Genomic DNA, 25,079 nt, shown 5'->3' with positions numbered 1-25,079 from the left:
TACATATCTTCCACACTACTCTCAGAGAGTGGGAGATTTCGTGCAGCACTGCCGCATTTCCTCGATCTTTCCTATGGTTGATGTTGTTAGCGGTCTTCTGATCGCAGGTTTACCATTTTTCTTTCCATAAGCAAAGCGAGAAGAGCCTTGTTATCACATCTTCTGGCGATGTTTTCTGTTCCATAAACCTACACCAACTTCGCACGCGTCTCTGTAGCAGGTCTCTTTCTAATTTCTGACGAAACTTGATGATTATGTGTTGATCCATTTCTCTGCAACATAACGTTATCATTACCTTTGAGAGGCAACAACAGCAAAGTCTGCTACAGCTTTGTGCGTTGGACGGTACGTTGCGCTTCTCGACCGATCTCTTCTTGTGTATGCACAAGTTTTTGTCCCACTTCATTTAGATAGAGCTCAAATAATCGAACCTATTAGACGTTTCGTCTACATTTTAACACACTCCCTAAATTATACACCAAACATTATACACAGAAATTACAATTTGACTACTGATGGCAAAATGGTGAAAATATACCTGTGATGCGACGGGGAAACTTTGTTACTTTTTTAAAAAAATCATAAAACAGAAAGTACTGGAGATAGTAATTTTATTTTCCTTTTGTATACGTAGAGGTACATTTAAAACTTTACTTCATTAGTTTCTGAAAATGATACTTTAAGACTAGCCTACGTTCTGCTCAGTGCATTTGGTGAGTCGAAATCGGAAGTTTCGCTCCATTCCGTCGAGCATATATCTATCTATGTCGGCAACAGCAGCACGAATATTGCCCCGCAGCTCAAACAGGGGCCATGACGGAATGGTATACACCAAGGATTTAAGACAGCGCCAAACGAAAAAGCAGCAGGAGGCTACATCTGGCGAGCGTGCTGGGCACTGAAGATCGCCACTCACAGAAATGAGACGGACCGGGTGTTCGCGCAGAGTCACTGATGTTAGCGCCATGCCACCCCTGGCGCCGTCTTGTTGGAAGCAGACATCCCTCATATCCATTTCTTGAAGTTCGGGAAGAAAAAACTCGTCAATCACCTGGACAGAACTTTCAGAAGTGACCGTAATTGCCCTACCGTGCTCTCCGAAAAACCATGTGCCGATAGTGCCAGTTTTAGATAATGCACACGAAACAATCACACGTTCTATACGCAGGGGCTGCTCATGAAGTTCGCTAGGGTTCGTGCCACTCCAACAATGTATGTTTTGTTTATTTACGCATCCAGATAAACGAAAATGTGCCTCGTCATGAGGCAGGTTTTCAATGGAGGTTTCGTGCGGAATTTTTCGAGAAACAAAATCGCGTGGATTAAGTGCGTGCAACCACTGCCAGCTTGTATGGATGAAATTTTGAATCTTCACCAAGAATTCGTGTCATTGTGCGCTCAGGAATTGCAAAAGCAGTTGCATATTAGCGTGCAGATCGCTTGCGGGAATTCAAAATCGCCAGTCTTACTTTCACGACGTTTCCTTGCTTCTTGGTGGTTCTTCAGGGTCTTGGTTTCTCCACCTGCACCTGCACACTACCAGTATTCATAAATGTGCCCACCGACATAATATTCGATTTTCGATCAGAAGCACGAACCGCAGGCGCGTTATTAAAGTGCTGCCGGAATGCACGCTGGGCTGTGGCGACCGAACAGCTACTGGAAAACTAAGTCGCCACGGCGCACGCGCGTTCCTCTCTTTTCCGCTGCGTGATCGTTACTAAACCAATCTCTTGAAAAAAAAATCTTTAGGTGCGCTCTGCCCCACCCAACAAAGACTACCGGCTGCTGTGTGGCGCGGGTTTCAAATAACGAAGTTTCCCGTGCTGCACAGTGTAGATTGGATCCACAGAGAGATGTACATTATGTAGTCGTATTATAGACTATAAATAAACTGTGCCATGAGAAACAATGCTAACGATACATTGTTAGACACAATTTTGAAAGAAATGACGTTCCGGAAAAGAGCGTTACCTATATTTGTTTCTGATGCACCATTTAAAATCTGAGAACATCGGCGGTACCAGCACATTTCCTTGTAGCACGCCGGACGTTAGGTCTACTTCAAGAGATGACTCCACCACTATGTCACAAAAATAAAGAATAGACCAACCTAATTATAAGGAACCAGTTGAACAAAGAGAGTCGAATCGGACGTTGGACGAAAATGCAGGGTTGTGATGAGCGGCGTGGACGCGGCGGGTAGTAACACATGTTGGGTGAGGGTGGGCAGTGAGGCCGACAGTAGCGTGAGGTACTGTGCGTGGGCGGATTGCTTAGCCGCCCAGCACAGTTGCCGGCGAGGGCCCGGGTCTGGCCTGGGTGTGCCGCCCCGGGTCGCCGCTAGATTGCGGCCAATAATTGCGTTCTGGCCGGCGTATTATTACTGTGCCCCCTGGGAGCTGCACCACCACCACCACCACCACCACCACCAGCAGCAGCAACTGCGTGGCGGGGGTGGTGGCAGGAGAGGACACAGGGGCAGACGCGCTACATCTGCGCTTTTACTCTCGCCTCATCTCTGCTTTACTCCACTCTACTGCACTGCCTTATTGTGGCTAGTTCAAACCACAACGTTATGCGTACAATTTTAATACTTAAAACCCCTAAACGTAAAGTGGGCTTTTTGAGTAAGGACACTTCGAAGACCCACGGGCTTTTCAGCAAAATACAAGGCGAGCTTTTACTGGGGCAGATGGAATACCAACTCGGAATATTTGGAAGCTGATTTCCAGTCGAGCGTTTGCTTTAGAACCAAGTGAAAGCTCCTGAAAAACAGGAATGGTCAACCTTTGTTGGCTTATGGGCCTGATTCGCATACCTATTTAATCTCGCGGGCCGCCTCGTCACGTGACGCGACAACAGCGCTCCTAACGCATAAAATCAAAACTATAGCGTCCGTGACGTTAATGTTCGTGGGGTAACGCACCAATATGAATGGCGTAGCTTTCCCGACACGTCACGCCAACAAACTATGCCTCAAAATACGCTTTTATTTTCACCCCATCTTCAAACGCTTTGCACTTATTTTCGCGTCGTGAACGTTGTTTCTTTACTTACAAACGTTTTACAATAGCTCTCTTAGAAACTTCCGTTGCAAAATTCTGTAACGCCGTTAGTAAAGAAACAATTCTCAACACACGTAAATAAATCTGAAAACCTGAACATGGGACCTCAGGCATCTTGCAATGGCATCATCGAAAAGTAAAGGCCTATACGAGTGACTGGTTGTAGCTAATTCAGTATAAATTTACCTTCGATTTCAAAACTGAAGAGTTCTAATACGTCCACACCGGAGAAGAAATATCTATTAATATCGATATGAGAAAGGATGGGAAAAAAAAATTGGCAATCAGTATGGCAATTCCAGTAGACAAGCAATTAAGAGTAGCTCGTTCGACTCCCTGAAACTGACTGTGTTAATTTCCACAAGCACTACTAGCAAGCGTTTTTTAAATATTTGTCGAAAAAGACTAACGATGAAACATAGTATAGAGAAGGGTTGTTGCTGTAACACCAAATATATACAACGTGAGCGTCCCCTCCCGCTAACTCCCACGAATTTCTTCCGCGGGCCGGGTTGAAAGCAATCGCGGGCCGGATTCAGCCCTCGGGCCGCCGCCGGTTGCCCACCCGTCGTTTATGCGTATACAGAACAGACTTTCTGGACATGTACCTACGGCCCAGGTTGTTCTTAACATGCGTCTGAGGCGTCTTGTCACGGTCCGCGCGGCTCTCCCGTCGGACGTTCGAGTCCTCCCTTGGGCATGGGTGTGTGTGTGTGTGTGTGTGTGTGTGTGTGTGTGTGTGTGTGTGTGTGTGTGTGTCGTCCTTAGTGTAAGTTAGTTTAAGTTAGATGAAGTAGTGTGTAAGCTTAGGGACCGATGGCCTCAGCAGTTTGGTCCCATAAGACCTTACCACAAATTTCCAAATTTTGTTCTTAACAGGCCATGTGTATCACATAATACAGTCACATGACAGCGTAGCATTACACGACAACTCGCTTTCTTTTCTTATTTAACTCCAAACTACAGCATATACGGGTAAAACGGGTAAAATAAAGAACAGAGGGGCATTCTAATGGGAAAGACACATGTATATGACACTTGTTATCATTTTTGTAAAACGTTTACACACAACGAGGAAGATAATATACTAAATATTCCAGTCAAGGGTGCTGGGTGTAGCGGCAAACACGTAAGATAACAAGGTGACAGGAAAAATCGCGCGTCGTATCACTACATGTCTGCAGAAGAGTGTGTAAGATAGTGCATAACTAAGTTCTAGTCCTTCTTGTATCTCGTTAGACAGAAGTAAAGTTTTAACTATTAAACGAAGAGCAAAAGTATGGCCCTTTTGTTTTCTATCAGCTACAGGAAACATTATTTCGCTGTGTTGAACAGTTCGAAAAATACTTGGTGTAACAGCTATTGTGACTCACCTTAGGAAGACTAACTACACGCTTAACGTTAATGGCTTGGTCACGATTTACGACGTGCTGTCATATCTTCGGACAGTTCCATCAACCTAAGACAAGCTTCCTGTAGAAGATCCTAAATGGCGGCACATTAGCGATCACTGGACCTGACTTTTCCCGCATGCCATTTTCACTAATAAACAGAACTTTCTAGAAATTAGTGAGTTTTACATTCGTATAAAGCACTCTTCGCAATGAACAACTTTTGCAACACACCCCCTTTAAGATGGTACTGTGCATGTTAAACTGCACTGTATATGTGGACAAAGATGAACGTGGGACTCTACAAAACATTCATTCATAGAAGTAAATTACACAAATCACTTCACTGCGGTTCTGTATTAATCGTACAGTCTTGCAGTTAGGGTTTTCAGCAGGAAGACTCATTTGATGCAGCTCTCCACGCGACAGTGTCCTCTGCTAGTCTCCTCATCTCTCAATAACTGCCGCAACGTAGATCATGTGAACCTCGTTACTGTATGTATGCCTCTGTCTCCCTGTCAAATTTTTTACACCACATGCTTTCCTCCATTACCAAACTGACTACTCTTTGTTGCCTCAGGATGTGACCCATCAACTGAGCCCTTCTTTTTGCGCTATACATTTATCTCCCCCCCCCCCCCCACCCGCAATCTGATTCAGCACATCTTCATTAGTTATTTGATATGCCAATTAAATTTTCAGCGTTTTTCTGTAGTAGCGCATTGCAAAAGCTTCTATTCTCGTCTTATTTGAACTGATTGTCGCCCTGTTTCTCTGCCTTTTCAAGACACTATCCATTCCATTCAACAACTCTTCGGAGTCCTTTGCCGTCTCTGACAGAACTATGATGTCATCAGTAAAAGTCGAAGCTTTTATGTGTTCTCCTTGAACGTGGCCGGAAAACTGCACTTCTGAGTACGATATCGGATGGGTGTGAATAGTATCATTTATATTGATTCGTAACGTAGCTTTTATATAGGAAGTGTATGTAGCACCTCAAAAATCTAACTAAAAATGACACCATATTTGTCCTCTTTATTTCCCTAAGGTCCCTGGGAGATACGAAACAGTAAATTACAGGGAAGTTTATTTACGATTCTGTTGTAACCAACAGATATTTACTCAAGGATGTAGTTTTTTTTTAAGAAAAAAAACACTAGTGAATAAACCTGGCCTTTTTCAAAAAGACGTCTGTATTTATTCAACAACTTGAGGTTTTCGTCACTACACTTCCAGACAAATTAGTGGATGTGCTTCGTAGAAAACCTGCATGGAAAGCAATTCCTACATTATTTAACATACGAAGAACGCCATCGCAACTTTGGCTGGCGGGAAAACCACACAGACGTGATAATAGAACGTCAGAAGCAATGAAATTATTTCCTAACACAGAACAAACCAATTGCACAATTATTGCTAGATCTGAGCAACAAGAGGCAAGAATATTCAACACATTCGTTTCTGAAGCAAAAGTAACCATATTTACAAAAATATTCTTACACTAGAAACTGAAGTGTAGGAAGACTCGCACGAATCATTAGACACCACACAAATTTCTTCCTTGTAAAGGAAAGTGGGTATCATGATAAGAACGGACAACGACAGAGATACATACTTCCCATGCGTCAAATCTGTGGTTATATTCTCTTGCTTTCAGCGAAGTAAGCAACAGATATACGCATAATCTAAAGTATTTCTTCGTGAATAAGTTATAACTTATTTCATTGAACCAGTGAGAGTCGGCTAATTTTACGTTTATTTCATGATCATTCATGTCTGTTGATTTACTAGTGCTTGATACGCAAAAATGTAATAACTATTTCGTTAATTAGATAAGTAGAAAAATAAACACAAGTATTAATCTTACAGTTGGCTTTCTCGCCGCTAGGGGCGCTAGTGCCGTTTCAACTGTCAGACGGAACCATTTTCGCAGCAGTGAGTGTCGTGACTGTATAATGTTAAATTTTTAGACAACATAGTTGTATGGAGATAAACGGCGATTAATTTACTTATAATCAATTATTCAACATGACAGTCACAATAGCATTACTTATTTTGCCGCCAACCGGTTTCAACCCGTGACGGGGTCATCTTCAGGGCAATTTACACCATTTGGTCGCTGGCTCGAGTCCAACCGGTCGCGGGTTGAAACCGGTTGGAGGCAAAAATAAATAATGCGACTGTGACTGTCATTTTGAATAACTGATTATTGTGTATAATGTTAGACTGTGCTAGAACCCTCTCTTACTCCCTTCTCAACCACTGCTTCCCTTTTCGTGCCCCTCGACTGTTATAACCGCATTCTGGTTTCTGTCTAAACTGTACATAAGCTTTCTCTCCCAGTATTTTATCCCTGGTATCTTTAAAATTTCAAATAGTGTAGTCCAATCAACAACGTCAAAACTCTCTCTCTCTCTCTCTCTCTCTCTCTCTCTCTCTCTCTCTATGCGATTGCCTTTCCTAGCTTATCCTGGTAAAATAAGTGGTGAACGAAAATGCGATTGCCTTTCCTGGCTTATCCTGGTAAAATAAGTGGTGAACGAAAAAAGGGAGAAATCGTACGATGGTGGAGGTCTTTAAGGCGCGGCAGTCACACGGCGTGAGCAAAACAAAATGGGGAGCCGGCGGCGCGGATGAAATACGGGCGCGCGTGAGGCGGAGGAGCAGCGCGGCCTGTTTGCGCAGCGGTGCCTTGCGCAAGGCGCCTCTCGGGGCAGAGACTTCAAAGAGCAAGCAGGGAACGGAAGGAAGGGAGGGAGGAAGGAAGGAAGGAAGGCAAGGGAACAGAGTCCGATGAGGCGTCGCGGCCGGCCAACTGCAGGCGAAAGGCAAAAAGGCTGCAGCCCGCCGAGGCTTGATTTCCTTTGACGCGGCGCTCGCGTCTGAGATCGCACTAAATGAATGTGAAGCACGGGCTCATCGAAAAGTACGGCTACTCGCGAAAATAGTGCCGTGCGAGCCCAAGACGGGTTCTGAGAAGGCACGAGACACGCTACCACCACACAACGTTGCTACTGCAGTCATTATGTGTCACAAAAACTTTTGTACTATAAACGAAGACACGCGTCGGATTAAGCTCTACTACTAATGTGAGTAGATATTCCGGTATTGAGCCTTGTTTGCTCTTCTATGCGATTAAACTTGCCATAAATTGGATAAACGCCAGACAACACATCCAAATTCTGAATTTCTATCGCCGCAAAGTCAATCAACTTGCTTCAAAACGTGGTGGACAGCATAGAAGAGAAAAATGTGCACGTCCCTCATTAAATTACGCGAAATCTTGTGTAGATATCACTGGTGCATTCTCGCCAAATGCTACGGCAGCATTCTAGTCACAAGTCGTTATAATAGACGGCCGGGATGGCCGAGCGGTTCTAGGCGCTACAGTCTGGAAAAGGCTCGCCCACTACGGTCGCAGGTTCGAATCCTGCTTTGGGCATGGATGTGTGTGACGTCATTAGGTTAGTTAGGTTTAAGTAGGAGGTGGTTAGCGTCTGCTGTACGTTCAGTGTTCCCGTCTGATATCGTGTGTTCGCGTGTGATTTCAGTCTTTCGTGAGAAGGTACACTGACCTGTTTTTGTAGCGACCATAATGCACAAGCAAGGATCAACGTGTAGTGCTACACACCGTTCGGCGAGTGTAAAGGGGGACGGAACATTCGAAAACAACCTAAAATTACGATATCGAACGTACTGAAGCTGTTTTACTGATCTGGCCAGGAATAATATATAATTTGCACAAATTCATAAACAGACAGCAACACTCTGTGGTTTTTCGGAATCGACTGTGTGCCGTATAAAACAGTGCATCAACGTCGGCACAGTATCCAGATGTGAGCAGGTGCTTCGATACTCCGAGAAAGAGATATAAACTAAAATGGAAGCTTAAGGAATTGGACAATTTTACCAAAAATTTACTTTACAGAACTGTACTTGATAACTACGACAGAGGAGACCAACCAACAGCTAGAAAAATGCAGGGTTGTCTCCGTGAAAAAAATATTCATTCTGGCTCAGAGACCTCACATCTTCCTCTTCTCCACGCAAATGGATTTCGATTTTGAAAGAGTAACGATGGACGAAAATTTTTAATGGTATGCAGAAATATTGCAACAGCAAGAACGAAGTTTTTGCTTACAGCGAGCTCATTGCGTGTTGAGTACAATACGCTTGCACTATACTTAAATAAAACTTGGGTTTCACAAAAACTTACGAACAAATATATATTTTGCTCCACTCGAACCGAAACTCTGCCCTGAAGTTACTTTTCTATATCATATTTCGGTTTCTGGCTGACGGAAACAGTGTTTGAGGATCGCAATAGCTGCAAATAAAAACTTTTCAGAGGGCAGTGAACGTTCTCCTGCCATCGAAACAAAAATCCTGGCGGCTTCATAAATGTGTACTGTGTACCTCGTAAATAAATTACGTTCACAGGCGATCTGAGAGGTTACCAAAACTAAACTTTCCTTAACAACTTACTCGTTGAAGTTTCTACGAGGTCGAATAGAATGCAAATTCATCAGCGACGACTTTTTAGTTTCACATCTCTTACAGTACATTATTTTTTTTATCTCGATTGCCTTTATGTTTTCACGATGAAATATGTATCACAAGCACCTATTTATAAACTTCGAGAATACTCCTTTTTTTTAGTTCAAATGTGTTAGTGCTTCTGTTTTCTACCACAGGTTCAAGTAAAGAATTATTTTTCTAGAAAACATTCTGTAACTTTTTTTCGTAACGCTAGCAAGAATTTAATTTTGGATTGTACTCCATCGTACTCTAGACTAGAAGCAGAGATGTCTAATTTTTTCACAATTTTTATTGCCTTTTGAAATTATCATTAACTGGCGAAGTTGTAAGAAGATGAGATGTCGCTCGCAGCCTAGTTTCGTGACAGCCACTGTAGTGGTCTCTGGCGCTGTATGATGGTCCGAAAGAACTCTTTTAGACGCATGGATAATGTGTGAAAACTGAGCTACCGTACTGATGTGCAAGTCCATCCCGTGCGGAAAATGTTTCTACGAAAGGGCTGGGTCGGACCAAAGCCCACATGCGTTGCTGGGGTGCCCCATAATCTGGGTACAGGAGCGGTGTTGGGACCTGTAGATTCCGGTCGAGGCAGTTGTCCTGAGGGGTCTACAGAGCGAGTCGCAAGCGACCACGGTTTGCGCAGTCAGGCATCGGAGTTCGGAAAGCAGGCCGAACATGAATGGTTGTCGATTCATGTTAGTTTGATATGAAATGGGGCAGCACGGCGACCGGACTGAATCAGAAAATCAAAGACTAACTCGAGAGGAGTTGTGGAATAGTGTGAATGCTTACTGTACTGTGCACGAACTTCACATATCGTACGCATGTTTTCTATGAACTCAGAAGTATAATAAACACAGTGCTAGTACAAAATGTTCTGATTTAAAGAGACCATTCTCATCTTTTTTGTGTTACTTGGTGTCACTTAGGCACACGGTTGGAACTTTATTACCATAATACGTGTACCTTGGGGGTAAACTTGCCCGCCAATACTCTCAGGTTTACCAGTTCGATGGCAAACCAATAGCACAGCTAGCTGAAGAATGCAGCACTGAAGAACCAACATCAATCTAAAACCGTCGCGGGTCTTTCATTCCTACAACAATGACGTCAGTAATTACAGAGACGTGTTGTATGTTACAATCGGTTGTGTGGAACCAACGGAATAAGATAAGCCTACGTCGAGAAGTGATAAAATACCAGAGATGAGCTGTCGAGTTTGGACCTACCCACTAGCATACAGTAAATGAAGTTGACTGATGTGCTGTTGCATCAACGTGTTTACAAGGAATGGTGTATCACTCCCAGTCATACAACACGTTGTAAGAACAGTGATCATACAACTACCTTAACCGACAGCGAAAGGAGAGGAGCGGAGCGTTACGTCTTGTGGCGGTTGGTTTCAAATCTGACAGGAACTGCTAACGTCAGTGAATGCAGGTACATCTCAAACAATTTGCTAGCGAACACTGCGAAGGGAACGGCATGCAATGGCGGTCTGCATTCAGGTACCTCAAAAAAGCCTACTGCTCACGATGGTCGATACAATTGACCTTTAGCAAGCCAAACAACACACACAGTGGACAGCAGCCGTGTAACGTGGTCCGAATGTTTCAATGTGTCTTTTGAAACGATGCAAGCCACCGAGTGCATAGAGTAAGCTGTAGACACTTGCGCCTTCCAAGATAACAACAGCAATGTTTACAGAATTCTAGGGATACGTGTCTAATTTGACGAACACTCAGCTGCCTCGATCCGAACGGCGGGTGAAACGTAGGAAACAGTACCCCTGTAATATGGAGGGTCTACGGGGCTAATTATAAATGTTTGCCTTCAGTTAGTTATTAGCATTCTTGAACAAACTTGTGGCTTCTCTTACTCGCCGATCGAACGCCGTTATCAAGGTTAGAGGTAGTGCTTTACAGTATTAGCTCGATGTCTGCTGACGGATGACCATCTTTCTGTCCAGTGAGCTTATTATTTGCCAGAAGTCTTTTTTTGTCTGTATCTGGATATATTTATACTTAAGAGCCTTAAAGACGATGACAACTGGAAAGGAGTCACAGATGGCAATCTGCTGTCAGCTAATCAGCAGGTGGGGACAAAACGTGAGAGGCGCCGAGCGGCAGTCGCGGCAAGAACGGCCGCCGTGGTGCGTAGTTAATTGGATCGATGCTGGAATTGTAGGTCGTGGGCTTCGCCACTTCCTCCGGGGGTGGGGAGGGGGTGCGTGGGCGGAGGCGGGGGCGGACCACGGCCTCCAGACTCGAGTGCGCTCCTCCTCAACGGAAGCCGGATCCTTCCATTAGCCACGAATTTGGTATCCGCTCAGCCGGTGCAATTCATCTGCCAGGCTGCGGTGTGAAGGCCTATAGAATGTCTCAATCTCTCTGTGGTTCGGGCTCGTTTGTTTTCAAGCCGCGGAACAGAACGCCTCACAGCGCTCATGTCATAATTCATATAAAAATGGAGGAAACTGGAGTTTAACGTGCCGCCGCGATTAAAGGTGGGAGTTCCGATGAGATTCTACATCTACATTTACATCTACATTTATACTCCGCAAGCCACCCAACGGTGTGTGACGGAGGGCACTTTACGTGCCACTGTCATTACCTCCCTTTCCTGTTCCAGTCGCGTATGGTTCGCGGGAAGAAAGACTGCCGGAAAGCCTCCGTGCGCGCTCGAATCTCTCTAATTTTACATTCGTGATCTCCTCGGGAGGTATAAGTAGGGGGAAGCAATATATTCGATACCTCATCCAGAAACGTACCCTCTCGAAACCTGGACAGCAAGCTACACCGCGATGCAGAGCAGCGCCTGTCTTGGAGAGTCTGCCACTTGAGTTTGCTAAACATCTCCGTAACGCTATCACGCTTACCAAATAACCCTGTAACGAAATGCGCCGCTCTTCTTTGGATCTTCTCTATCAACCCGACCTGGTACGGATCCCACACTGATGAGCAATACCAAGTATAGGTCGAACGAGTGTTTTGTAAGCCACCTCCTTTGTTGTTGGACTACATTTTCTAAGGACTCTCCCAATGAATTTCAACCTGGCACCCGCCTTGCCAACAATTAATTTTATATGATCATTCCACTTGAAATTGTTCCGCACGCATACTCTCAGATATTTTACAGAAGTAACTGCTAGCACAGTGTTTGGTCCGCTATCACATAATCATACAATAATGGATCCTTCTTTGGGGGGACAGAAATTATTGTTGTCTTACTGAAAGAATCTTTGCAGTATTCGCCGAAAGTGATACAGGAAAACCGCGAACACCTAATTCGTGACGGCGCCGCGAGACGGGGTACAACGATCCAATCTCCCGAATAGGCGGCCAGTGTCCATTCCATGGCGCCGCTTCACTCTGTTTAGTCGACCACAATACTATTCCACGTAGGAGTGAAGGCGTTTCGGTCGGGTTATCGTTAAGTGTTTGTCATGATATTTCACGAGGACACGTCGAAACACTCAACAGTATATGCAAACTGTTTTGAAATCATTCAAGTGCGATGCCCTTCCCTTAGTCACCACTGTACTTTTTTAGTGTAACGTCACCGTGTGTTTCCTATAACGGCCACGGGAGGCCAAATGAAATAATATCGTCGTCGAGTAGTGCTCCTATTAAAAAAACTCGATATGCAGTCTGAGTGTACCGGCACTTAATTAAAAAAATAGTAGTTACAAGCATAAAATAATCTAAATGCTCAGTTATGTATGCTGATATAGTGTTTTACGCACGCACAGGCTCTCTCTCTCTCCACCCCCCCCCTCCTCAACACACACACACACACACACACACACACACACACACACACACATACACACGCACGCACGCAAGTTATGATAACTTTTCCTAAGACAACAGATAAGTGCATCGGTATTGCAGAAAATAAAAGTTCTACACAGAGTTCTTTGCGGCCCTCTCAAGCACTTTTGTGTGTTAATTGTCTCGGCTGCTAGTTCGCCGTTTCGCGGTCTCATCTGTCCCGGTCATTCAAGGTGTCGGCCAAGCAAGGCCACGAAATAAAAGCACAGATACTTAATTAGTTTGTCGTATGGAGTAATCTCACGCGAAAAAATTTGACCTATACCTACTGGTATTTTTCTTCCACAATTATAGGAACATTTGCTACTTCAGTAACATAACTCAGTTTTTTTCTTTTTTTTTCCTTTTTTTTTTAATACGTCATTGTCGCCTTTGACTGTTGAAATCGAGGCTGCTGTCAGACAGCGAACATGTGTAGTGGTTTAACGTTATTTATGCAGACGTTAAGCGTCACTTAAACACCAGTCACTCGGCCTATAGAAGTGATGACATATAAAGGGTGATGCAAAAATTATGTCTTATTGGAAAAAGAGTGTGCACCAGAAATTCATCGACGAACTTCCGCAGGTGTTAGCATGATGAAAAGCGAGAAAAAAAACATGAACTTTAAATGTATACCTCAAGAGCTAAGAGCACGTTATTAACTTCGACACTGTGAAATAAATCTCTTCTACTGCAAGCGATTTGCTTTCAATATATTGAGAGGTAGTAGTACGGACGAAAGCAAGAAAAACAAGTCCACTAAACATGGGCTCCTAAACGCATACCTACGAGCTACGAGCACTTGTTCATCTTCAAGACTGTGAAACACATATGTATGCGCTTTACAGCCCAAGTATACTACACTTATTTTCTTGTTTTGGTCCACTACCACCTTTGAAAGTTTGTAGGTATAGTTCTGGTTCACCCTATTTCTCCTGTAGGACATGAGTTTTGAATCACATGTAAATGTGTCAAATATTCTTTAAAATTTTAACATGAGCTGAAGCACAAAATTTTCGCAGCATTCCGTTTGAAATCGACTAACCGACCGGATAAGCAATAGAGGAGTTCACAGGTTAACAGTATGAACACTCGTACACATCGATGATGTCTTTCAAAAAAATGTATACGAGTATGAAGAGCAGACACGAAAAATTAAGCACTAGGTTTTCTCTGCATACTACAGACTGCAGCTCACTGCGCATATTAGTATATAAACATTTCATGTGGCTTATTACAGTGTCTGACAAAAAGCGTGAAACACACAGACGGGGAGGAGCAAACGAAATGAAACTTCACGGTTTGAAGTGGCAGTCTGTTTGATGTTACCGCAAAGGTTACAAAATCGAGTCAAATTTATAAAAAGCTTGTCAGTATGAGTCCAGTCATCGTTGTAACACTGCACACGCTCTGGTCCGGATAAATTCCCTGATTCGGTTGAGAAGTGTGTCAGAAAGCCACTGTACCATTTCCTGAGGCCAGCTGACCCCCTATTGTTGAAACGAATTCTTGATATCCTGGATACCGGCACTGGGACGGAGCTGACGTCCGAGATGTTCTGTCGGGGACAGGTCTGAGGATATCGCTGGCCACGGGAGCACATCAACATCATGTACACGGTTCATAGGGACACGTGTCACAGCGGACGATGATTGTCCTCTTGAAAACTGGCACAACGATACCGCTGCATGAACGGTAAACATTCTATCGTGACGTCAGAGTTCCTCAGCCACTAGCAACCGTGACCTGAAGTAACAGCCGATGGCTACCCACACGACGACGCTAGTAGTACCCATGCTGTGCCTTTCCGAAACACTGGAAAAATGGGACCTCTCACCATGTCGTCTGATACGACAGAACGATGGTCATTCCGGGTAGTGCTGAACCGCGATTCATCGCTAAACACAATGCGACGCCATTCGCCTGACGTACATGTTTCACGCTCACGACACGACTCCCAACGCAGCTGTTCGCGTTGTTGTTACCGGCGGTCTACGCATGGGACGCCAATTCCCTGCTCTGGCTGCTGCTAGTCTCCGGCACAAAATGTTGCCGGGAGTCACTTCTTCTCGGATGGCAGGCGTAGATGCGGAGGGATTACGAGGTGCCTATTGTACAACGCGGCAGTCCTCGCTTGGAGCCGTCAGACGTGGTCGAATGGGAACTTGACGACGAGTATGCCTGCCCTCACGTCGTCATGCAGTCCGACATGCAGTGCGACATCCAAATCCCCACAACTCTAGATATTGTAAGATTCCACCAGTCGGTCGAAAAGAGACCCACAATTAGGTCCGCTCCAAACTCTGTCAGATGCTGCGCACATCAAAACGAGTTTTGCATCACCCCGGTTCCCAGAACTCCTGAAGATAGACGTTGACTGTGGATATTGTATCACAGTCACAGCCCCTTTGACTGTTCAGAGATGTCACTACACCCGCCCACAGATATAAACAACCATGCATGAGCAGCGCTTGTTAGACGGATGGGGTCCGACAGCTGACTAGTTCCAGTCATTCCACCAGGAAGGACGTACACGGCTCTTGTTGTCTGTAGTTCAGCCATGCCTAGGCGGTCAATACAGCGGTTCGATCGCGTCCGCATTGATACTTTGTGCCAGGAAAGGCTCTCAACAATGGAAATGTCCAGGCGTCTCGGAGTCAACCAAAGCGATGTTCTTCGGACATGGAGGAGATACAGAGAGACAGGAACTGTCGATGACATGCGTCGCTCAGGCCGCTCGGAGGAATCCTGACAGCAATGCCACCATGTTGAATAATGCTTTTCGTGCAGCCACAGGACGTCGTGTTACGACTCGAACTGTGCGCAGTAGGCTGCATGATTTGTAACTTCATTCCCGACGTCCATGGCGAGGTAATTATTCGCAACCACGACACGGTGCAACGCGGTACAGATGGGCTCAACAAAATGCCGAATGGACCGCTCAGGATTGGCAGCACATTCTTTTCATCAATGAGTGTCGCATATGCCTTCAACCAGCCAATCGTCGGAGACATGTTTGGAGGCAACCCGGTCAGGCTGAACGCCTTAGACACACTTCTAAGGCGGTTCCCTGCTGTTTTTCGGTGGCATTCTGTGGGGCCGACGTACGCCGATAGTGGTCGTGGAAGGCGCCGTAACGGCTGTACGATACGTGAATGCCATCCTCCGACCGATAGTGCAACCATATCGGCAGCGTATTGGCGAGGCATTCGTCTTCATGGAAGACAATTCGCACCCCCATGGTGCACATCTTCTGAACGACTTCCTTCAGGATAACAACATCGCTCGACTAGAGTGGCCAGCATGTTATCCAGACATGATCCCTATCGAACATGCCTGGGATAGATTGCAAAGGGCTGTTTATGGACGACGTGACCCGCCAACCACTCTGAGGGATCTACACCGGGTCAAAGCTGAAGAGTGGGACAATCTGGACCTACACTGCCTTGATGAACTTGTGGGTAGTATGCCACGACGAATACAGGCATCAATGCAAGAGGACGTGCTACTGGGTATTAGAGGTACCGGTGTGTACAGCAATCTGGACCACCACCTGTGAGGGTCTCGCTGTATGGTGATACAATATGCAATGTGTGGTTTACATGAGCAATAAAATGGGCGGAAATGGTGTTTATGTTTATCTCTATTCCAATTTTCTATACAGGTTCAGGAACTCTCGGAACTGAGGTGATGCAAAACTTTTTTTGCAGCGATCACTCAGCATCTGACGCTGTTTACGCCTCTTATACACTGTGTTCGGAAATTCCCGTTACAAACATCCGGGACTTGTAGAGTGGAGTCGGTAGATAATATTTTGAACAAGAACCAATGTCCTGAAATGTACTGTTACCGTTCTACGACGATTTCAGTTCAGGAGTTTAACTCATTCACATCTGCTTGAGGAACTGAATTAGGCGTGATGCATTACAATTATTAGGTAACAATTCGAAAGGAAACACAACGAAACATCCATTTATCACTTATGCACAACTGCTTGCATTAACTCTTAAACATTACGTGTTTCCATTATTTCAGAACAAAAAGGAATCCAACATACTTTACCCACTACAGAATAGTTCTGATGCAGGCAGACGTTAAGTGACATCACGTGACCGACTAACTTAGCACACGTTATTCTGTCTACCTTAACATACCAGGACAAGCAACTCTGAGATTGCCGGCCGGAGTGGCCGTGCGGTTCTAGGCGCTAGTCTGGAACCGAGCGACCGCTACGGTCGCAGGTTCGAATCCTGCCTCGGGTATGGATGTGTGTGATGTCCTTAGGTTAGTTAGGTTTAATTAGTTCTAAGTTCTAGGCGACTGATGACCTCAGAAGTTAAGTCGCATAGTGCTCAGAGCCATTTGAACCAACTCTGAGATTTTGTTTTTATTTCTCCGCAACGTGGACGCGTTACACAAGTAAATTGAAAGTGTCGTAGAACGAACATGGATTTCTGTCCAAAATACTATGCACTCATTCCTCTCCACAGCTCCTACGAGTTTGTAACGGAAATTTCGAACACACTATACTTTTTGCCAGCCCTGCTAAAAACACAAAACACGAACGATACTAATGCACTCCGGCTGTTCTATCTGTCACAGAGAATTGCACGTGTATTCATCCCCATACGCATCGAAGCTGCGTACGTGTACGAAAAAATGTTCAAATGTGTGTGAAATCTTATGGGACTTAACTGCTAAGGTTATCAGTCCCTAAGCTTACACACTACTTAACCTAAATTATCCTAAGGACAAACACACACACACACACACACACACACACACACACACACACACACACACACACACACCCATGCCCGAGGGAGAACTCGAACCTCCTCCGGGACCAGCCGACGTGTACGAAGTTACATTGACAATCAACCATGTTTCTAGCTGCTTCACCTTTTTTTATCAAATACACTATATAAATCAAATATGATGCATAAAATATTTCTATTAAAATCTGCATTACATATGAGTGCATCGGCCAGCTAATTATAACGGTGAATTAGTATCAGTTCAAATGCGCTTTTATTCTTCAGCTGAATATTTTTGGATTCCGGTGAAATAAGAAGTGTTCCATTTCTACCGTAGGAAACTAGTGCATACTGGTGACTTCGTTAAAAAGTGCGGGGTTATGAGAGATGCTATCGAGTAGCTAATTGCATTACAATGCTATTATCTAAACACGAAGAATGAAGTCATCTTCTGTCTGCGAGAGACTTGTACCTCGCGCCAGTTAAAACTCGTTGGAATGCAGCCTGGCAAGGCATGAGTGGAAATGAGGCCACTCGCGTTCTCAGGGCCACAAAGGCGCTGCCAGCTGTGGTTATTGTAAGATGTGACACTTGTTTATGTTATGTTTACTGAGAATTCAGCAATGGGTGCGCATAGGGTTTGCCGTTACGTCCTAACGTTTCTGATCGTATCGTCAAAATTCATGTACGACACGGGGGCACCTTGTTACCATACAGTAAGACTGCAAGTACAAACAACAAATTGCAACGCTACTTGATCTTAATGAGCTTTTCTTTCCATAGAGTCTTACTATCATATCGGTGTGTTCTTCCACGGGAGGGATTTCTTTACGATCTCAGTAATATATGTGGCAGAAACCTCACTTCTGTTTCCGCAACATCCAGCCCCTTCGACGATCAATTCTGAAAAAAGGAAACAGGCAAAAACGTAGGCGAAGCAAAGCAGGAAATGCAATGCCTAACTTGGAAGAGACACATCGCCAGTCGAACATAAGTATGAACAACTTCAAAATGGGAACAGTTATCCTCGTCATAATTTGTGCAGTAAGACTGACTGGTAAACATTTTTTTCTCACTAAGAGAAACAACGTTATCAGCAAAAATATACAGATACAGACGTTTAAATATTTTCTTTGAAACATGTGTAGTCAGTTTTGAAGTTACCAATGTTGAACTCGCAACAGTCCCGTAATTTTCAATCCCTGCATGAACTGCTTCAACGGAATTTCTTATTTCATTTACTCCGCAATTCCATGTAATGTTACGTTTACACTTCATCTCTACTCCGCCCTAACGTCGAATCTGAAAGCGTGTTCAGTATTTCCGAAGCAGCTATTAACCAGACTCTCGTGGATGACTAGCCTACTACTGCGATTTAGCGGTTTCTCAATCCCAGCTTCCCTGCCTCGCGTTCTTTCAGATTAGTGAATGCAATTTGTAGTGGCAACTTGAGAGCAACCCGCATTTCCTTCACTTTTAGATTCTGTTTCATTATAACTGTTTAATAAACTGTTGTTTAGCCAGAATGAGAGATACTTGAATGGGCATGTATTATATATTCACAACGTACTTATTACAAAATATTATCACCTTTGCAGCATCATTAATTTAGGAACAGAGAGACGAATTCACGAAATCTCTTCATCTGGAAATAACATGTACTGCGCATTATTTATGTACTTCCTTTAACCTCACAATTAAGACTGAACCTCTCTTTTTAATTGATTTTCTTTTGCATCATCGTAGTAATGCAAAAAAAAAAAACGATAATAGCAATAGCCGATGAGTGAGCGAAATGGAAGAGTATGTGCATGTGTCACATTAGTCCCAGAAAAGTACGTATTTTAGTTCTGATCCTTCTCTCGCATGCAGAGAAGTATCGCCATACACAGCTTCCACAACTTTTAATACCTCCTCGTTTTTTTGTCTCACATTCAACGTCCACTGTCTGTTGTATTCGAAACACGCATGCGTTAAATTCCCAAAAGTGAGGATACTGAATATCATGTAAAGTATTCCGAACTAAAAGTATAAGAGATGTTCAAACTCAGAGCGATGTTTCTAAACGAAAGTATTCGACTGCAAAATATGACATTCCTGCTTCTTTATACTCTTATTTCGGTTTCATGGTACGTTGCTCTGTTTTTTCTCTTTTACCTGTTCAACTGTAGCTCTAGAATTCCCTTTACCGAAAAATCCACACAAATAACGAATCATGAGGCGTCATATTTGATTTTTAATTTTCTTGACTCGCAGAACATAGTCTATTTTGGGTGTATTTTGCCTTCTTTAGGAGCCGTCTGAACTGGGAAAGTTATTACGAATGTAATTCCCTGCCCATTTTTCGTGTAAGGGATGTGACATACGGAAGATTAATATTATCTTCTCGTTACAAACCATAATAGAAAATTTATTATCGGTATTTTATAAACATTTATATTTGTTTCGTGTAGTGTGAGAAGCAGTTTTGTAAATAGCCATATCGCCGTGCATTAGGCGACGCTCATTCCATTTTACTTTGCTGTGTGACTGTTAATTCGGACGCCCGGCAACATTTCCGATTCAGATACGATTTAGGCATTTTGAAAGAATTAGTTGCGTGCCTTTGGCTGTGTATAGAAGAAAGGCAGAAGAGAGACGGAAACACGTATTTAAAAAAGAATTCAGGTGAGATGACAGAGTGGAAAAATTTGTAATGCAGAAAGCCAGCGAGTGCACGCAATACCTCCAGAACTAGTTACCACAAAGTTTGAGGGAAGACGTAGGTCGAAGTTCGTACATTGTCCAAGTCCCAAAGTACTTCCAGTGCTGAACAATGAGAGGCGTGAGGAGGCACGAATGTAGTAGGCGTCACCGCAAGTGGCTAGCCACTTTAACCTGTGCCACCATCTACTGCCGCTTTTATCGCGGTATTGCGCAGTATTTGATAGACAGGCTGGTTTCCGTAAATTACTACAGGAGAATGGTTCACAGTTTTATTGAAAGGCTAATATCGAGTCGGTTCCCATTATTGCCTTGTCCGGCAGATTGTTGCATCTCTAATGACCTCAACGGTGCATTGAAATCTAGGTTCGCTTCGTCTCTTTATTCTTATTTTCGCGTTGGTTCTCCCAAACACTGCACCTGAAGATGATTGATGGCGATTTTTCAGTCAGCCCTGGAAATTTGTATTGCAATGTGACTGAAAAAATATTATTTCAGCGTCGTTTATGTTGACTCGGGTTCAAATGTTAATTAATTATCCGATTAGAAGTTCTATATCCACAGGAAAGAAAAGAGATATCTGTACCAGTTTAATTGTATATTTTATATTCTCTTTTCACATTCCATGTGTCTAAGGTACGAAGCTGTAACATCTTGTGTGTGTGTGTGTGTGTGTGTGTGTGTGTGTGTGTGTGTGAGAGAGAGAGAGAGAGAGAGAGAGAGAGAGAGAGAGAAGATAACAGTGAGACGTTGCATTTGTTATACTGATGCAGCAAGTAAGCCGTTTAGTTAAGGTACTTACGACGTTGTTCTGAACTAGCATGGCGACAGTATGTGCCAAGCTGTTTCCGGAAATCGAAGCGCCATGTTAATTTTTTTTTAATGAATGTGTGCATGAGTGAGTAATTTGTAAGGCCGTCCATAATCAGTGAATCGTTCAACTTAAAAGATTTAACAATAATTACACTATCGAAGCATAATTTGAAAGTAAAAATAAAATTCCTACAGAGTAAAAAGAAACAATATAGAACAGGGGCCTCTGCCACTGCGACATAAACGGAGGAGTATGAAGGCGAACAGGCAGTGAGCTAAGAGAGCATTGTGTTTCAAAATTCACAGTGCCTGAGGGACATTTTACACACAGATGAGTTTTTCCGTTTGTTTCCAGATACGTTACTATAAGACACACCGCGATAGTTCTAATAAATCATGATACTGCCAGCGATTTCGCTTTGATATATATTTCGCGATGTAATACGGCTACAATTATTCTGATTTAATCAGAATGTGGTCGAAAAAGACTGCAAAAAATAAATAAATGCACTCGTAATGTGACACTACACTAAAGAAAACTTGTTTACAATCATTTTTCCTTTATTTTTGCACAGCTTGAGACTGTTTTAATGTTTCAAAATAAGGTCCTGGACTTCTGTTTTTACTTAACCGCCTACTTTTTGGAGCATTTTGTACATGTATCGCACAACACTAGTACGAAGTTATGAAATTCAGAACTATTACATTATACACGCAGCTATTTTTGGTAAGGTTAATTTGGAGTTTTAACATATATTTGAGGACAGCCGTCTAACCGTCGAAGATATCAACGTTTTTTGTCATAGAGTGCGGTTGCAAAAAAGAGGATAATAGAGAGATGCTTGCGGATATTGTCGGTTATTATCTCTGTGTTACTAAGGAGCACATCGTCCATAAGAAATGTTTCGAACGCTGTTCTTCCGAAAAGGCAGAGCAAAATTATCATGAGCAGCCCAGTTTTAGTTCTTATCGTGTAATACATAACACATTTAGAAACTTAATCGATTATTTCCATGTTCCTCGAAGAATTTGTAGAAGCTCTAGGTACTAAGTTGCAACATCATTTTTTTTCTTCTGTCGATGTGTGTACATTTTGTAAAAGGAGTGGACCAGTATTAGGATCCTCAACGACTTAAAATTTCAGACAGAGCGTTTTGCGCGCTTCATATAATCTGGAAGAATTCGTGACCAATCGTGGCTAACAGTGAAATCTGCGGAGGATTACTCAAAGCATATATTCCCGGTCTACCGGTCTCATTAGATTAGAGAAGGAGCAATATAATTTCGGGTGTTCACTCTTCTTCACAAGATACCGAAATTATTTCGGCAAACGTCCGGAACGGGTACTCGGAGATGGAAAAGATACATCGTGGCAGTAGCGTTTTCACTCTCAAAAAGGGCAGCAGAGATGTGATTTGCAAGCACTTTATGAATGCACATAGATTCTACCGTTTGATAAAACTACTTGGCTTCTTTATGTTCTCTAAAGTAGTCGGAAACACTCTGGAAATGTTTTTGATTTCTCTACTGACTGAAAATAAACTTTCGTTTTCTAGGGAAAGGGTGTTTAGTGATGCAAAGCTACTTATCTTGCTACTTGCGTAATGGCATGCCGTGCACTGCCGGCGATATACATGCTTCCACATCGAACTACAATACGCATTCTGAGCTGACTTCTACGATAAAAACGAGCATCTACAGAAGAGTGCGGCGCCCTCACCGTGCAGAGAGCTGAGTCGAGTTTGTTGCGGCGGTCAGGGGTGAGCCTTCAGACGTCTGTCAGTTCGGCCGGTGGCTGGTAGAGCACAGTGGTCGGTACCTGCTGTCGGTATGCGCTTCAGAGGCGGCCGCTGCTGCGGGTGCGGCGGTGTTGTGGCATGACGCGCGGCGCGCTGAGGTGGCGGGCGGCTCTCTGAGGACTGGCCCGGACCCAGGCAGCGCGCGCCGCCCGGCGTCGAGTGGACGGCTGGGGGGGGGGGGGGGGGGGGGGAGCGGGGTGCCGGGGGACCGGGAGGGGGAGGGGGTGCGTGACCGGGCGTGCGCGCCACGCTGCGGACATACGCCGCCGGAGCTCTGCCTACCTGTTAGCCAGCGAGCAGCTCGCCCTTCATCAAGCGCCTCGCCGCATCCCTCTACTTCTCTACTGCACAACTGCGTAGCATCGGAGATCGCATGCCACGGTCACATTTATTAAGAATAAAGAGAGCGAACGTGAGATTACTGTTCCGACCCGTCGGTACCCTCCAGCAGGTCACTGTACACTACACCTTCACACTCCAAACCACTATGAAGCGCCTAACAGATGGTACCTCCCACGGTACCATGTATTAGCATCTCTTTCCGTTTCATTCGCGTATGGAGATGGGGCCAATGGTTACCTGAATGCCTCTCTGGCGCTGTTGTAATTAGTATTCACTATATACAGTGGGCTGACAAAACTCATCGGATACCGCCCAATATCAAGTCTCACCTGCTTTTGCCCGGGGCTCGACGTGGCAGGGACTCTCCAGAAGAAATACTCAGCCATGTTGCCTCTAAAGCTCTCCATGACAGCGAACGTTGCCAGTGCACGATAACTAGACAGGTCCCGTGGGATTTATACCGGGCGATCTGGCAAATCATTGACTAAAATTATCCAAAAACTTCTTCACATCCATCGCTAACAACTGTGGCCCAGTGATGTTGCGTATTGCCATTCATAAAAATTCCATCGTTGTTTGAGAACATGACGTCCATCAATAGCTGCAATTGGACTCCACGTAGCCGGCGGCGTAAAGGATCCAGTCCATTATATGTAAACACAGCCCACACCATTGGGAAGCCACCATCACCTTCCACAGTGCCTCGCTGACAAAAATGGTTCAAATGGCTCTGAGCACTATGGGACTTAACATCTGAGGTCATCAGTTCCCTAGAACTTAGAACTACTTAAACCTAACTAACCTAAGGACACAACACACATCCATGCCCGTGGCAGGATTCGAACCTGCGACCGCAGCAGCCGCACGGTTCCAGACTGAAGCGCCTTGAACCGCTCGGCTAGCCACGCTGACTACTTGGGTACATGGCTGCGAGAGGTCTGCATCACACTCGAACCTTACTATCAACTCTTACAAACTCAAATCGGAACTCTTCTGACCGGGTCACGGTTTTCTAGCCGTTTAGGGTCCAACCGATATGATCACGAGCCCAGGAGAAACGCTGAAGGAGACGTCGCGCTGTTAGCAAAGGCTCTCGCATCGGTCTTCTGCTGCCACAGTCCATTAACGCCAAATTTCGCCGCAATATCCTAACCGATACGTTTGTCATGCGGCCCACTTTGATTTCTACGCTTCTTTCACACAGTGTTGCTTGTCAGTAGTGACCGCTCTACGCAGACGCCGCTGCTCTCGGTCGTTAAATGAAGGCCGTCGGTCACTGTGTTGTTCGTGGTGAGAAGTAATGCCAGAAATGTGGTATTCTCGGCACACTCTTGATCTATGGATCTGGCAATAATGAATTCCCTAACTATTTCGGAAATGGTATGTCCCATGCGCCTAGCTCCAATTACTATTCAACGTTGAAGTCTGTTAATTCTCGTCGTTTCGACAAGATCACGTCCGACGCTTTTTCACATGAATCAAAGAAGAACAAATGACAGCTCCGCCAATGCACTGCCCTTTTATACCTTGTGAACGCCCTGTGTACATGTGCATATCGCTGTCCCATCACTTGTCGCCTCATTGTATAGGTAGTTGTAGAATATTCATGGACTTCTCACTTAACACTGTTTCCTGAAACTTTGTCAGTACCGTTTCGCGATAAACGCTGCCAGTTCAGATTCCTGGGCCTCTTGGTGAAGTTCTCCCGTGGGTTAAACGAACGTGTGGTTTTTAAGAATGAAGTCTGCGCTGACTTGAATCTTGCTGGCAAATTAAAACTGTGTGCTGGACAGTTTCTCGAAGCTGGGACCTTTGCTTTTCGCATGCTCACCAACTCAATATCCTTCCTTCC

The 25,079-nt window shown here is 44.4% G+C and overlaps 1 protein-coding gene across 2 annotated transcripts in view; it reads right to left on the bottom strand.

Annotated features, from left to right (window-relative positions):
• Window positions 1-25,079, bottom strand: part of LOC124709385 (neuronal calcium sensor 2) — a 672,737-nt gene that overhangs the window by 325,264 nt on the left and 322,394 nt on the right. The window contains exon 1 of one of the 2 annotated variants that reach the window (XM_047240835.1): window positions 22,807-22,992. The exons of the other annotated variant lie outside the window; for it this stretch is intronic. The gene's annotated coding sequence lies outside the window, so the exon portion shown is untranslated. Of the gene's footprint in view, window positions 1-22,806; window positions 22,993-25,079 lie in introns of those variants that run through there. 2 annotated transcript variants of the gene reach the window in all.

This window comes from Schistocerca piceifrons, chromosome 1 (assembly GCF_021461385.2).
Source record: "Schistocerca piceifrons isolate TAMUIC-IGC-003096 chromosome 1, iqSchPice1.1, whole genome shotgun sequence".
In the NCBI taxonomy this organism is placed as follows: Eukaryota; Metazoa; Arthropoda; class Insecta; order Orthoptera; family Acrididae; genus Schistocerca; species Schistocerca piceifrons.
The sequence above is the reverse complement of the archived record's forward strand: the minus strand, read 5'-3'. Positions and strand labels throughout refer to the sequence as shown.